The sequence below is a fragment of the Sycon ciliatum genome, chromosome 2, assembly GCF_964019385.1.
Source record: "Sycon ciliatum chromosome 2, ocSycCili1.1, whole genome shotgun sequence".
NCBI classification, from domain to species: Eukaryota; Metazoa; Porifera; class Calcarea; order Leucosolenida; family Sycettidae; genus Sycon; species Sycon ciliatum.
The window spans coordinates 24883832-24899116 of NC_088644.1; the positions used below are offsets into that span (position 1 = coordinate 24883832).

Genomic DNA, 15285 nt, shown 5'->3' on the forward strand with positions numbered 1-15285 from the left:
GTAGCATTTAGAGGAGCAAGCCCACAGCAAGAACTCTTTGGAGCATTTCGACAATAGAAACGCTAAGTCCACGGACTTCTGAGCTACAACATGCGCATGGATTAACTTGAAACAGCAATAAGGAAAGCGAACCAAAACAATATTAGATGATGGAGACCTCAATAACAATACAACTCTGCATGCTCTAACCTCACTTACCACCACAGTGTGTTCCATTTCCTGTAAACCCTGACATGCACGAGCATCGGTAACTTCCATCAGTGTTCACACACCATGCATCATGGTGACAGTCATGTAAAGATGTATCGTTGCATTCAACAATGTCTGAACATAAAGACAAGGCATCAGCAGGGTTCTAGCCAGGTCAAAATAGTGTGTGTGTGTGGGGGGGGGGGGGGGGGGGGGGGGCAGGGAAAACAGTTACCCCATCACCCACTTTTTTTCCATTTTCAAAATAACTGTCTTGAAATGTGAAATGCAACGTACGGGGCGAACACCTGACTTCACCCCAGACAGATGTGCCTTTTATGAACCCTCTAGTACTGACTACTGTGTCAACTGCATTTTCGTTGAATGGGGTGAAAAAAACACAAAAATCAGAAAATGACGCTTTCGCTTTCGGATTGCCACCAAGCTCTCCACAGAATCAGCTGAAGTCCAAGTTTGAACACTCCAACTCTAAGCACAACCATTATCTAGACAAATGATTGCTACAATAACACAAAATAAGGCACCAGTAAATGTAGAAAGTCCCCAGGGTGTGCTATGCACTTGAAAATGGTCCAGTTCAAAATACTTGATCCGCCCAGTTAAAATTGGCGCTTATCTTCACACTTCTCTCAGGAAGGAAATACGAATATTTGAAGCAAGCCACGATCACAAAGCACTATATACATGATTATTTACATGTCCGTAAGCAACTCAGTCGAAAATTCAAGCAAGTTACACATCCTCCTCGCCACTATCGTCGCTGGAGGAAGAGCTCAAAACGTTCGATCCGGATAGCTGCTGCACGTTTCATAGCTTGTTCCACTTCTCCTCGTCTCGAATCACGCTCAAAGGCAATGCATGCCTGTCACCTTGCCGATCAGAAGCTGAGTGAGACTGCCTGCATGTTGGCTGCAAGTGTTATCCCCGTTCGTCGCAATAATGCGACTTTGTTTGAGACAAAAAGGCAACGCCATATCAGTGTCCTTTTTTTCAAATCGCCTCTTGTGCTTGTCGTACTTGCTGATCAGCACCCGCGCGAGCCGCTGGTGCTTGTACCTGCAGCGCAGTGATAGCTTCCGCTTGATGTAGCACTGGTTACCTGTGCGTCTGCACCTAGTACTAGTAGTACCTACTAGTAAGTCCTAACGCCGTGCACCAGGCTTTTCGGCTAGTTTCCTGAAAGTGCTTTGCACGAGTGTTTCCCTCAGCACTTGGTGTTTTACTTGATTAGCTCCTTTGCCCTGTCCTCTGTGAGCTTCAAAGTGTGTCCGCCGGATTGGTCTCACTTACTGGAGATGTCGACATGAGCTGCAGTTTCTTCGTCAGCGATTTGCTGGTGATAGCCCTTCACTAGGTGCTGTGCTGTGCAAGCACTCAAATAAGCTCGCGAAGCGCTTTTTCAGCTTTTCTATACCTCCCCGGGGTAAAAAATCCTTGCCATCAGACACCTGGAAGTAGACAGAAACTGTATTCTCCATCGCTCTGAAATGCGAACATCCTGACCTATTTTACGGACTCGAACGGAGGTTGCAGTGTTTTCTTGCGCTGACGGAAGTGTTCGTCGGCGGCAGCTCCGTCAAAAAGACTCAAACGAACCGATCTCAACTTCTGTGATGGTTTGTGCTGCCATGTCGTCGGATGCAATGGTCAATGGTTATGTTCGGATGGTGAATCGGTGGTTCCATGCCGTGTGACACAGGCAGAACACCGAAAAACCAAGTGAGAAAATAAGCGCCAATTTTAACTTGGCGGACCAAGTATATTAGCTATATTCGCAGCAATGGTAACACAACAACTATCACGCACCATGGCACTTGGGAGGTACAGCATCCAGAGTACCATTAGCATCACAAAGAACTTTGTCTTGACCCACAAGACGAAAACCGTTATTACATGAATACACAACTGTCTCATTGAACTTGATAGAAGCAGAAACTGGATTTGTCCTGCCATTTCCGGGAGCACTGATCTGACAGGTTTTGACTGCAACAAAGAGTAAACAAACATTGCACATACTTGGATACACAGGCACACACCAGATATATATCGTGCACATTGTACATACATACATGCACATCGTATATACATACATGCACATACACACGTGCACCCATGTGTACACACACACACACACACAAACACACACACACACACACACAAACATACATACACACAAGCATTTTTACACCCAATTACTCTCCTACACACATGCCTGCACCCACGTGCACGCATTGACACCCACATGCACACCCACCTGCACCCTCGCACAAAGACACACACACAGGTACGCATGCTCATGCAAACACACATACGCACACCCACCTGCACCATCACCCACGCGCGCACGCACACACACACACACGCACACACACGCACACACACACACCATGTACCATGTATACGCCCGTCGCAAGAGAAGCACGCAAATCTGCAAATGCATTGGATGTGCAGATTTTCTCTTATAGCAACGATAGCGACCAAGATCTGAATGAGACAGATCAAGACTTGCGCCAGAAAACTGTCTAATCCACACAACTGGCGAAGCCATGTGAATCGACCACCAATGCACACCTAGTCTACACCACACGGAGTACATCGGTATAAAACGGCCAAGACAGTTACCTATGCACAGCCTACACTTGCCGGGGTAACCAGTATAGACAGCACGCTGCTTTGGTAGAAGCAGATACTAGATGCACTGGTACCTTGAAGTGAAATTGGAGTTACTTTACCTACCAGCCTCGGCTACTGAGTACTTGGAACCCAGAGCCAACAGACATACCAACAACCTGAGGCATGAAAGCCAATATAGTAACGACACACTGGATTGTGACACACACGCACACACACACACACACACACACACACACACACACACACACACACACACACAGACACACACACACACACACACAACTTATTGTTGACGTAATCTTTTCTACGACGCAGAGTCTTTTGGGAAGTGTTGCCTCGTACATTACAAGGTCGGTGCTCAGCACATGCTCTCACACTGCTCTGCGGCAAAATGTACGTGCTCTGTAAAAAGGTGACGTCAACAATAATTTCCGCCGTGGGCCGGGGTATCTGCAGATTGTGCAGGAGAGATGCGGAGTTGCACACTCTTGCTTATCTACTCTTGCTATTACAGTCCTCGAAACAAAAACAATAGGGCACTAGATGATTGCTTACTTGTGCAGGGAGGTGCATTTTGCCAAACACCAACAGTATTGGTACAGGTTTTTGCTGTGCTACCTTGATCAACCTCATAACCATCAACACAGGTTACAGCTCCATTGCTTGAAATCGACAGAATAAATTGTCCTTGTGGTACTTTACAGGCTACAAAACACGCGGTCACAGAATTTAAACATTGTGTAAAACATTTTTCAAAAGATCAACATATACACACGTACACAATGCACAATCACTGTTCTGACGGAACTTCACAAGCAAAGGAGGAGGATGCTAAGAAGCAAACCGTAAAGATTACAATAACAAAAAAAACTAAAAAACCATCAGTTGAAATACCCAAACACTTACCGTAACAGGATGCAAGGTTTTGCCAATTTGGAGACAGATCTTCGCACACAGGCTGTGTTCCATTGTAGTAGTATCCATTGTCGCAAGTTACAGTGCCATCATCAGACACACTAGAGATCTTTCGACCACTGCCATCAATCTTGCAAGCTATAATAAAGTTTAAAGAGGAAAAAAGCAACAGTTGAGACAAAAATAAACCCACACACATACAAAATGCTCAAAATCGTACATAATTTGAATTATCACACAAGATTCTTCTTGGCCTATCACTGTCTTAGCACAACTAGCACAATTTCATTATTTCATTACGTGCCGCGTTTGCAATCTCTGTTATCTAGTGGTGAAACGAATATCAAAACCCAGTAGCCGAATATTCTTTGGCTTAACGAACGAACGAACGAATATTCTTTCGTTAACACGGATGACATCACACACCCTCCTCTCAGTCATTTTATTGAATATTGTCACTATTATTAGGCATGACAAACGAAGGCACATATTTCTCCACTATTTCTACAATGTAGGTCATTTTTCACAAAATCCCCAGCTGAAGTGCATTTTACACGCTCAAAAACAGCTCAAGACGTGATTTTTCGTTCGGCCGCCATAACTCCATTCCAAGACCTCGGATCGCGTCCGAGTTGCTTCGAGACGATAGCTGAGAGTTTTCTAATGCCGATGGAACTTTCGATGAAGCGGTTCGGTCAAGTATTCGCGAAGTTACGGAAGTTTGAAGTCGCCCGGTACACTCTGCATACCCGGTTAGCGAATATTCGCAATGAGAAATATTCGTTCGAATGTGACAAACCGAACGAACATTCGAATATTCGGTATATTCGTTTCACCACTACTGTTATCTCTACATTGGTTTTCATTCATTCATTTCTTAAAGGGGAAGTATACACTAAAATCAATTTTTCACCACGTGGCCCAGTATATTCGTAGCTACCTATACCGTACTGTACTGCAAACCCGACCGGTTACGGGAACTCGCACCTTTTGACTTTGCCTTTGGCAGTTTGGGCAGGTTTCGGGTAGGTCTACATTTGTGTGTATGTGTGTGAACAAGCCCTCTTTAAAGGGGAAGTATACCCTAAAATCAAATGTTCACCAGTTGTAGTCTTCGGGGTGCTGAGTCGAATTTTCTTGGTCCGAGGAAGCTGAGACGCTCCCTTCCTCCTTTATTCCCAATCGAACACGCGCACTTCCACCGAAACTGGGTGACTGTGCCCTACTAGATAGGGATTTGTATGGAAAAAGTCACTAAAAACGCCATTTCGTTCTTATAAAAGTGCGGATGACCGCGATTGGTCCATATGTTGTAGTCTCTTTACGACTCCCTGCTTTGAACCTTTGAGTTGAACATTGATGTGAAAATTGTAGCCTGCAGGCACGGTGATTAGGCGACTGGTGTACGCATGAGCACGTGACCGCTTACTCAACCGTGTTCGTTTGGGAATAAGGGCCAAACGCTGCATCGCAGCCTTTTCGGACCAAAACCAGTCGACTCAGCGGCCAAAAGGCTACAACATATGGACCAATCGCGGTGTGCAGCATGCTTGAGTATGATGTAGCATTCTGGGGAAATCCCTGCCAAGTGCAACGTGAAAATTTGAAATTATCGATCGGAGTGTATTTTACAGTTTTTCTCCGACTTCGAGGCTCACTACGGTGGCATCGTACCCCCTAGAGACTTCGGATAACTTGGACGCGATAGCCAAGGATTTTCTCGAAACGTAGATACTTTCAAAATTTTGAAGGACGCTTCACGCAGCTTCACGGCGAGGAAAGTAGATGTTGCGCTACAGCAGTGATACAAGCACCGTTCCAGTCTCACACCTACAGTGAGGCGTGTAGAACCCCACGCCACTCGCCGTTTGTACATGTAGCAATGCACCCGCCACGACGTGCTTTGCACTTCTCTACGCGAGCTGTCACTAGGTACCGCGCTTTGCTTCCTTCTTTTATACTGCTGTTTTTTCCATGTCCACTTCATTCCTGATGATGGTCATAAAGACTGAAACGTCGAAACGATACCTCTAATGGATTTGTGTGAAATGCAATGCTCTCTTGAGTGTAGGCAGGTTGCCTGCAAACTATTCAAGTGTAGATGCGTTGTTTGTGAAAATCAGTGAATGAACACCAGAGATATGATTTTTTAGTGCCCCTGTATACCAATCGATCGATATCGATCGATGGAGTCAAAAAGGGTTAAAAACGGAACATCAGTTAGCACACTTAGTACATGTCACTTACCCACACAAGTAGGAGCTGAGTGGAAGTCAGCAATACCACCAACAACAGAACATTGGATGGATGTGTCGCTCACACCACTTGATAGTCTGAAGCCAGTGTTGCAGTTGTACACAGCTTTAGAGTACAACTGGACTGTGGAGCCAACGACTGTAACGTTTGTACCATCGACTCTTCCGTAAGTGATACTTGCTGCAGAGCATAGGGCTGGACAATATACAGCAGTAACAGTGCCAAAAGACATACACATACACAACTATTATTAACACTTCAATCTTCAACTGGGCTGCGCAAACATACATGTATACCCTTGGGAAATCATTTTTATGTAGTAAATCACCAAAAAGTGGCCAATCCTGATGTCATACCTTGGCAACTTCCAACATTGACCCATTGGCCAATTGAAGAATTCCTTGGACAACTTGCTGTAGCATTGCCTTCAAGACGTGTGAAGCCGGCAACACAAGTTACCTTGCCACTTGTCTTCTCAACACTAGCAACATTGATGGCGCTGTACTGGCATTCTGGATAGCGAAAAGACACGGGGCATAGCAAGACCACTTTGTAACTGCTTGAGATACTAAGTAGAGTATTACTGCACGGCCAGCGAAGTGCCAGACCACGCCACCACTCCCCTTATTCATGGCTCACACTTGACGGGTTTACGTGGCTCTAGTAAAAAAAAAGAAAAAAAAAGTGAACTAGGCAAGCCAGATTTAATATGAAAAAGAATTTTGTCTAAACTGGAAAATGAAACAATGTGTGTCTCATTCCCTTTTGGGCAATGCTGATTTATTCAGCACTGATACACTCATACCTCGGTTATCCGGACCCCGAAGTTACGGGCACTTCGGTCTACCGGGCACTATTTGGGCGAGTTTCAGGGGAAATATTACTACTCTTTTGTCACTTTTCGTAGAAATATTGACGTCATATGCCATATCGATGGCCTTTTCCCCATCAAGATGTATATGATTCGGAGTTACGGACATTTCAAAGTTACGGGCAGTGCAAGGTCCCGGACTGCCCGGATAAACGAGGTATGAGTGTACATGTAAGTATATAATGGCATCCAAGTCTGGGTCGGGCTGCGTTTTAGGGTCAGCAGGTCAAGGCCACAATCAAAAGTGTGGGTTACATAGACAGACAACAAACCATGTAGAAATTACAAATGCCGTAAAGCCTGATATTATAATAGGGAGGTTCCGTGACTTGTTCACTTGTTCGTACACGAAACGAAATTGATTTCGCTTCGCGTTCTAATTGTATAATGAATAAAAGAGGTTCAGTGACTCAAGAACCAGGTGCGCTTCGATTACCATGGCGACACGATGGCAACTGAAACAGTAACAGAGAGATAGCAACAGAAACACGGGTACAAGATTGTACCGCAAAGTACAGTTGATCCGCCCCCTCTCTAATCACTACCCCCCCCCCCCCCATGTTGACTTTCTGCCAGTGAAGCGACTTCGGCGTATACAACAAAATACGATGTTGAACTGACGCATGCACTGCTGTACACAATACGTGCCAGTGCTGGATGAAAATGTGCACAATCCAGCACATTGATTCTGATCTTCTACGTTGACAGCCTTGATCTAATTCCCGCCCCTGGCGAAAACTCAGCTGGGAAGCGACATGGTGTGGGGGTGGATCAACGGTACTTTACGGTACTGGTTTTACTATTGTGTTTCCTTATCTGGGACAGTGCGATATCGGAGCAGCCCACAAACCGGACTTCACTCTAACCCAGACCTGACTTTGGTTCGTATGAAACAAGCGAGTCACAGAACCCCTCTAATATACTCCACCTGCACTACACGACTTTTTTTACATACCTTCACAAGCTGTCCCATTTCCATAATACCCATTCTTACACGAACATTCAAATGAACCATTGGTGTTTTTACATGATGCCATTGCATGACAATTATGACCGCTAGTGGTACACTCATCGATATCTGTAAAAAGCACACAAAGCAATATACACCCTTATTAGGGTGCAAATCCTTTTCAGCAAGTATTCACACCACATTCACACAAATCCAGATCGATACGCATTGAAAAACATTTTTGCGCAGTGCCTGGGCACTTGATTTTCTTTTTTCTGCACTTTTCCGCATGATGCCATTACAACTTCAGTTCATATCGAGCAATGGACTCGCGGGAGTGTTCAAACAAATTTGACCTCGATTCGAGCAAGGAAAGTCGAATGAAGACTGAAAGCAAGCTTCTTTGACTTGCACAATTGCACTCCGTCTTTAGGACAAATTCGCTTAGTCCTAAAGCTCATCTCCAACCTTGTGAAGGCTGGAGCTTCAATTCAACGCTTCCTTGTTGCAGTAGCTTTCCAGGAAGCCAAAGACCATGAAATTTAGAGAATGGATGCCTGAGTTATGAACTTTTACGTGTGGTGTTGTTTTCAGTAAAAATGACCCGTTTTTGCTGGTCCTTAGGGCCCTGTCAGCAGTGCCTCAAAGCAGTCAATGGGTTACCATTCTCCCCAGCAAGAAAAATGGTTACACACACAATCACCTGTCCTGAACAGTGCCGTAAGACGGCCACATGTCCCCTTTCCCACCCATTATATACACACATGTACACACATACACACATGCACACACACACACATACACACACATATACATACACACACATACACACATACACACACGCACACACACGCACACACACACACACACGAACAAGCAAGCACACACACTTACCATTACATGTAGTGCCATCAGTCATGGATGGCTGACCATCAGCTTCACAAGTAACACTATCAGCTCCATTCAGCTGATACCCATTCAAGCAAGAAATGCTCAAGGTGTCATTGTACGTAAAGCGTTCCCCGCCATTGCCTACAAGTCCATTACTCGGTGGTTTGGGAAGCTCGCATGTTATAACTGAAGAAAACATAGAGATACTTGTAGCAGTGAATTGAAGGGGAAAGGGGATTTTTTATGCTGTTTTTTTTCTACACACCGGTGTGTAAGATGCACACGTTGCATGTTACTGCATGATTTCTTATACCCTACGAATGCTCGTGAGATAGCTTTTCACATGAATATGGGCACATCACAACTCGCATGCATGGCATGCACGTACATATTGGATGTGTGGGAAAAAATCTTCTCAAGGTGGCAGAATTGCATCACTTTGGACATGCAGTCATTTTTTTCTCTGGCTCTGTCCTCGTGACCACTGTAGCCGATGAAATAAATACACACTTAGTATGTTCTGATGCACCACAGCCACTGTTACAGCCAATTTTATCATTAGAACCTATGTCCGTTCAGCTTGTTCTCTTCATTGTGACATTCCGAACAGTAAATGATTGTGATGGTTCAAGATATAATCACGACATCTGATATATACGATCACTCCATTCCTGGTGCAGACTGTACTTTCATGTTGTTAGCCGATCATCCGACAATAAAAGAAAGAACACCCCCCCCCCCATATTACTGACATTACACCTTACTTCTGCAAGATGTTCCATTTCCTTCATAGCCAGTGTTGCAATTACAGGAGAACGAGCCGCGGGTATCCTTGCATCTTGCATATTCATGGCAGTCATGAAGGCTGGCATCAGTACACTCCATTATATCTGTTAAGAACACATGATAAATGATGATTCTAGTCTTAGAGACAAAGCTCCTTGGTAAAACAGGGCATAGGCTTCCCAAATGCCTTTCGATTCAAGCCAAATATGGTTCCTCCTCCCTGTTCAATGTTGGATTGGGCAAGAATTCACCCCCGGTTGTACCCCGACTAGCAAGGTACAGTGTATCAAGGAGCTCAATATAGACACACACACACACACGCGCGCGCACACACACACACACATGCACACAGACACCAGACACACAGACACACACACACACATAGAAGACAAAAGGCAACCCGGAATCAATTGCAGCTCAGAGTTTCATGCCCATATGGCAATCATCTGACAACTGATGTACATGTACAGTAAAACCTGTAACTAAAGACCACCGTGACTAGTGACCAGCCTGCTACTACAGACCACCGTGACTAGTGACCAGCCTGCTACTACAGACCACCGTGACTAGTGACCAGCCTGCTACTACAGACCACCGTGACTAGTGACCAGCCTGCTACTACAGACCACCGTGACTAGTGACCAGCCTGCTACTACAGACCACCGTGACTAGTGACCAGCCTGCTACTACAGACCACCGTGACTAGTGACCAGCCTGCTACTACAGACCACCGTGACTAGTGACCAGCCTGCTACTACAGACCACCGTGACTAGTGACCAGCCTGCTACTACAGACCACCGTGACTAGTGACCAGCCTGCTACTACAGACCACCGTGACTAGTGACCAGCCTGCTACTACAGACCACCGTGACTAGTGACCAGCCTGCTACTACAGACCACCGTGACTAGTGACCAGCCTGCTACTACAGACCACCGTGACTAGTGACCAGCCTGCTACTACAGACCACCGTGACTAGTGACCAGCCTGCTACTACAGACCACCGTGACTAGTGACCAGCCTGCTACTACAGACCACCGTGACTAGTGACCAGCCTGCTACTACAGACCACCGTGACTAGTGACCAGCCTGCTACTACAGACCACCGTGACTAGTGACCAGCCTGCTACTACAGACCACCGTGACTAGTGACCAGCCTGCTACTACAGACCACCGTGACTAGTGACCAGCCTGCTACTACAGACCACCGTGACTAGTGACCAGCCTGCTACTACAGACCACCGTGACTAGTGACCAGCCTGCTACTACAGACCACCGTGACTAGTGACCAGCCTGCTACTACAGACCACCGTGACTAGTGACCAGCCTGCTACTACAGACCACCGTGACTAGTGACCAGCCTGCTACTACAGACCACCGTGACTAGTGACCAGCCTGCTACTACAGACCACCGTGACTAGTGACCAGCCTGCTACTACAGACCACCGTGACTAGTGACCAGCCTGCTACTACAGACCACCGTGACTAGTGACCAGCCTGCTACTACAGACCACCGTGACTAGTGACCAGCCTGCTACTACAGACCACCGTGACTAGTGACCAGCCTGCTACTACAGACCACCGTGACTAGTGACCAGCCTGCAACTACAGACCACCGTGACTAGTGACCAGCCTGCTACTACAGACCACCGTGACTAGTGACCAGCCTGCTACTACAGACCACCGTGACTAGTGACCAGCCTCCTACTACAGACCACCGTGACTAGTGACCAGCCTGCTACTACAGACCACCGTGACTAGTGACCAGCCTGCTACTACAGACCACCGTGACTAGTGACCAGCCTGCTACTACAGACCACCGTGACTAGCGACCAGCCTGCTACTACAGACCACGGTGACTAGTGACCAGCCTGCTACTACAGACCACCGTGACTAGCGACCAGCCTGCTACTACAGACCACCGTGACTAGGGACCAGCCTGCTACTACAGACCACCGTGACTAGTGACCAGCCTGCTACTACAGACCACCCTGACTAGTGACCAGCCTGCTACTACAGACCACCGTGACTAGTGACCAGCCTGCTACTACAGACCACCGTGACTAGTGACCAGCCTGCTACTACAGACCACCGTGACTAGTGACCAGCCTGCTACTACAGACCACTGTGACTAGTGACCAGCCTGCTACTACAGACCACCGTGACTAGTGACCAGCCTGCTACTACAGACCACCGTGACTAGTGACCAGCCTGCTACTACAGACCACCGTGACTAGTGACCAGCCTGCTACTACAGACCACCGTGACTAGTGACCAGCCTGCTACTACAGACCACCGTGACTAGTGACCAGCCTGCTACTACAGACCACCGTGACTAGTGACCAGCCTGCTACTACAGACCACCGTGACTAGCGACCAGCCTGCTACTACAGACCACGGTGACTAGTGACCAGCCTGCTACTACAGACCACCGTGACTAGCGACCAGCCTGCTACTACAGACCACCGTGACTAGGGACCAGCCTGCTACTACAGACCACCGTGACTAGTGACCAGCCTGCTACTACAGACCACCCTGACTAGTGACCAGCCTGCTACTACAGACCACCGTGACTAGTGACCAGCCTGCTACTACAGACCACCGTGACTAGTGACCAGCCTGCTACTACAGACCACCGTGACTAGTGACCAGCCTGCTACTACAGACCACTGTGACTAGTGACCAGCCTGCTACTACAGACCACCGTGACTAGTGACCAGCCTGCTACTACAGACCACCGTGACTAGTGACCAGCCTGCTACTACAGACCACCGTGACTAGTGACCAGCCTGCTACTACAGACCACCGTGACTAGTGACCAGCCTGCTACTACAGACCACCGTGACTAGTGACCAGCCTGCTACTACAGACCACTTCGCCAGGCACGGACGGTCTCACATTCATTATTATGGTTGTGCGGTGCAAGCCCCTAACTAAGGACCACCTGCCACTAAAGAGCGGTTTCTCTGGTCCCAAGGGGTGGTCGTTAGTTACAGGTTTTACTGTACATAAGGTTGGACTCAGTAGGCAGTCATTGTCCTATAAACAGTCCGAAGTCCAGTAGGGAGTCAAACGCACGATCTAGTTATATTTTGTATGACTCAGTCAAACTCAAGGAAGTCGAAACATTTTCAGTACGAAGTCTGAGTTTTTGTCAATTGGGATCAAGAGCCCGCCTCATTCGCCAATCATGGACTATGCAAGTAAAGTGGACATTCTCTGGTACATTCATGTGGTTTATTCTCCACTGAAATAATTAAATATACTCATAATTCCGCTTCACTCACCATCACAATGTGTTCCATTTCCTGTAAACCCTGACATGCATGAACATCCATAACTTCCATCAGTGTTCACACACCATGCATCATGGTGACAGTCATGTAAAGAGGCATTGTTGCATTCAACAATGTCTGCACAGGAGAAAAAAGACAGCAGTGTTCAAATTACTGCAACAGATATCACAGCTTCAGGCAAGTCCAAATGAACACTCGGTGTGCAACTGTGATTCATTCAAACATTTCTTTCCAATAATCAACAGGTTATATGCATATTCAATAGAATGATTGGTACAGTCCATTCTATGCCATACTTCTCATGGTAGGGCCTATATGTAAAAAAATTGGACATTGGTTTCAAATTATGCCAGCCACATAAACAACACTGTACACTACGGGGCACAACTCCAAACATATCAGATCGCAGTAGCACTACACAATCACACACCTTGGCACTTGGGAGGCACAGCATCCAAAGTACCACTTGCATCACACAAAGCTTTATCTTCACCCACAAGACGAAAGCCGTTGTCACATGAATACACAACCGTCTCATTGAACTTGATAGAAGCAGAAACTGTATTGGTGCTGCCATTTCCCGGAGAACTGATCTGACAGGTTTTGACTGCACAAATATACATTGCACACATGTGGATACACAGACACACATCAGACACATTGGCACACACATGCACGTACGCACGTGCACATGCACTCTCTCACACACACACACACATACACTCACACACAGGCAACCTGCCCTTATAATGATAACCGATTGATAAGCCACTGTGACGTGAAAAAATCCAGTAGGGGCACCAAGAGCAAATAACCGTAAAAAATCCCTCGAAGTGTGCACCTCCAGCTACGGGGTCTGCAACGGCAGAAATTTACATCACATGACAAACCCGTGCACATAATTTTCACCTTAATAGACACAGGGTTGTACCTACTTCCTCCGCATCATTAAAATTGTCGCTTCGCACATCACAATATTTGTGACTAAGACTCGTCTTAGTCAGACTGTCGGAATCGCTGTTTTCTGTGTTCGAACACTGGTGCGACCCTTCCTGCGCAATGTCTACTTGTTACTGAAGCCGTGGTGGTCTCGGATTTTGTCGGAGCTCTCTTCCGCATCAAGCAAATTCATCGCGCTTCGCACTATTCCGCCCCAGAGGCATTTCGTTTTCTGGAGTTCGTGCCGTCCCACATCGTTCGAGTGGCCATTTATCAAGACCACAAGCTCGGGTATAAGAATCCTGGTATCTCTCCTGAATACAAAATGCTGAAGTTGACGATGGCAAGAACAAAGTGTTCTCAAATTCCTAAAATGCGCTACTTGTGGCGCATGTTGCTGCGAAGGTAGCAGGTCTGAAAACACCAATAAAATCAGCGAAACGCTTGCCAAGGAAAGAAGGTGCGGAACTGCTTACCCTATCCCGCTGGAAGGTCGTTACAGTGTACTTGAAAAATGCTAGCTTGCCTTCATCGCCTGCCACCTGGAGGCATGGATCGCTTGAAAACGAAGTTTCTTGACCTGAATTTGAACGCGCGTCTTCTTCAGCGTACTGTTGAGTGCTGAAGGGTCTGCCCCAAACTCTGATGAAGCCGTCGACCTTAGCTGCAAGTGCGGCGAAGCGGGAGGCCACAAACTAAAGTTTGGTCCGTCGACAATGCTCTGCCTCAATTCCTAGCTGATTTCTTTGCCCTTCGAGTGGACAAAATAAAGTCGAAAAATCGCTCTGGGAAGCGACAATTTTATGACGCGGAGGAAGTAACTCTGCTTTGGGTTCAACTCTCTTATGGTCACTTTGCCACCGTAAACTTTTGTCATGTGATGTGAAGTTCTGCCGGCACTAGGCCCAGATTCTGCTCCGCTCGCCTCGATATGTTGCCGCAACGTGTTGCTGCGAAATCTTCGATCTTTTGCCGAGCCTGCACCAGAAACCCGATATTTTGCTCATTTTGCTCCGGCAAAACATGTAATTTATCCACTTCCCGTACAACGTTTCATAAAAAACGGGTGGTTTCTGGGTTCTTCAAAATCATGGTAATCCACTGTGAATCCCAGTGATATTTGAATCATATTTCGGTGACATGATCTCGTCCTTGGCAGTGTATTGTGCTGAACGGGTAAGAACAAGGAAATCCAAGTATCAGGCATCGATTTTATCCAAGATCTCGATACTTTGCTCCGATTTTGCCGGCAACTTCCGCTTTAAAAGAAAAAAAATTCACGGTTCGCGTGAGACTCGGCCAAAGGCCCAGTTTTTTAAAATCTCCAATATTTTGCCGAAAGAGTTGCCGGCAGGATCTGTCTGGGCCTATCCGTCACAGCACTGAATAGAGGTTGTGCAGGCTTTTGGGGTTAATGTACTTTTGATTACACTAATGCAATTTTGTATGCATCATAAGCATGGGACATGCATGTACGTACATTTTTGGCGCTAGGAAGAGGGTTAACAATGGGGGAAACATGTGATACGACATACATGT

At 46.6% G+C, this 15285-nt stretch overlaps 1 protein-coding gene across 1 annotated transcript in view; it reads right to left on the minus strand.

Moving 5' to 3' along the window:
- Positions 1-15285, minus strand: part of LOC135810454 (fibrillin-2-like) — a 159025-nt gene that overhangs the window by 94475 nt on the left and 49265 nt on the right. The window lies entirely within an intron of this gene.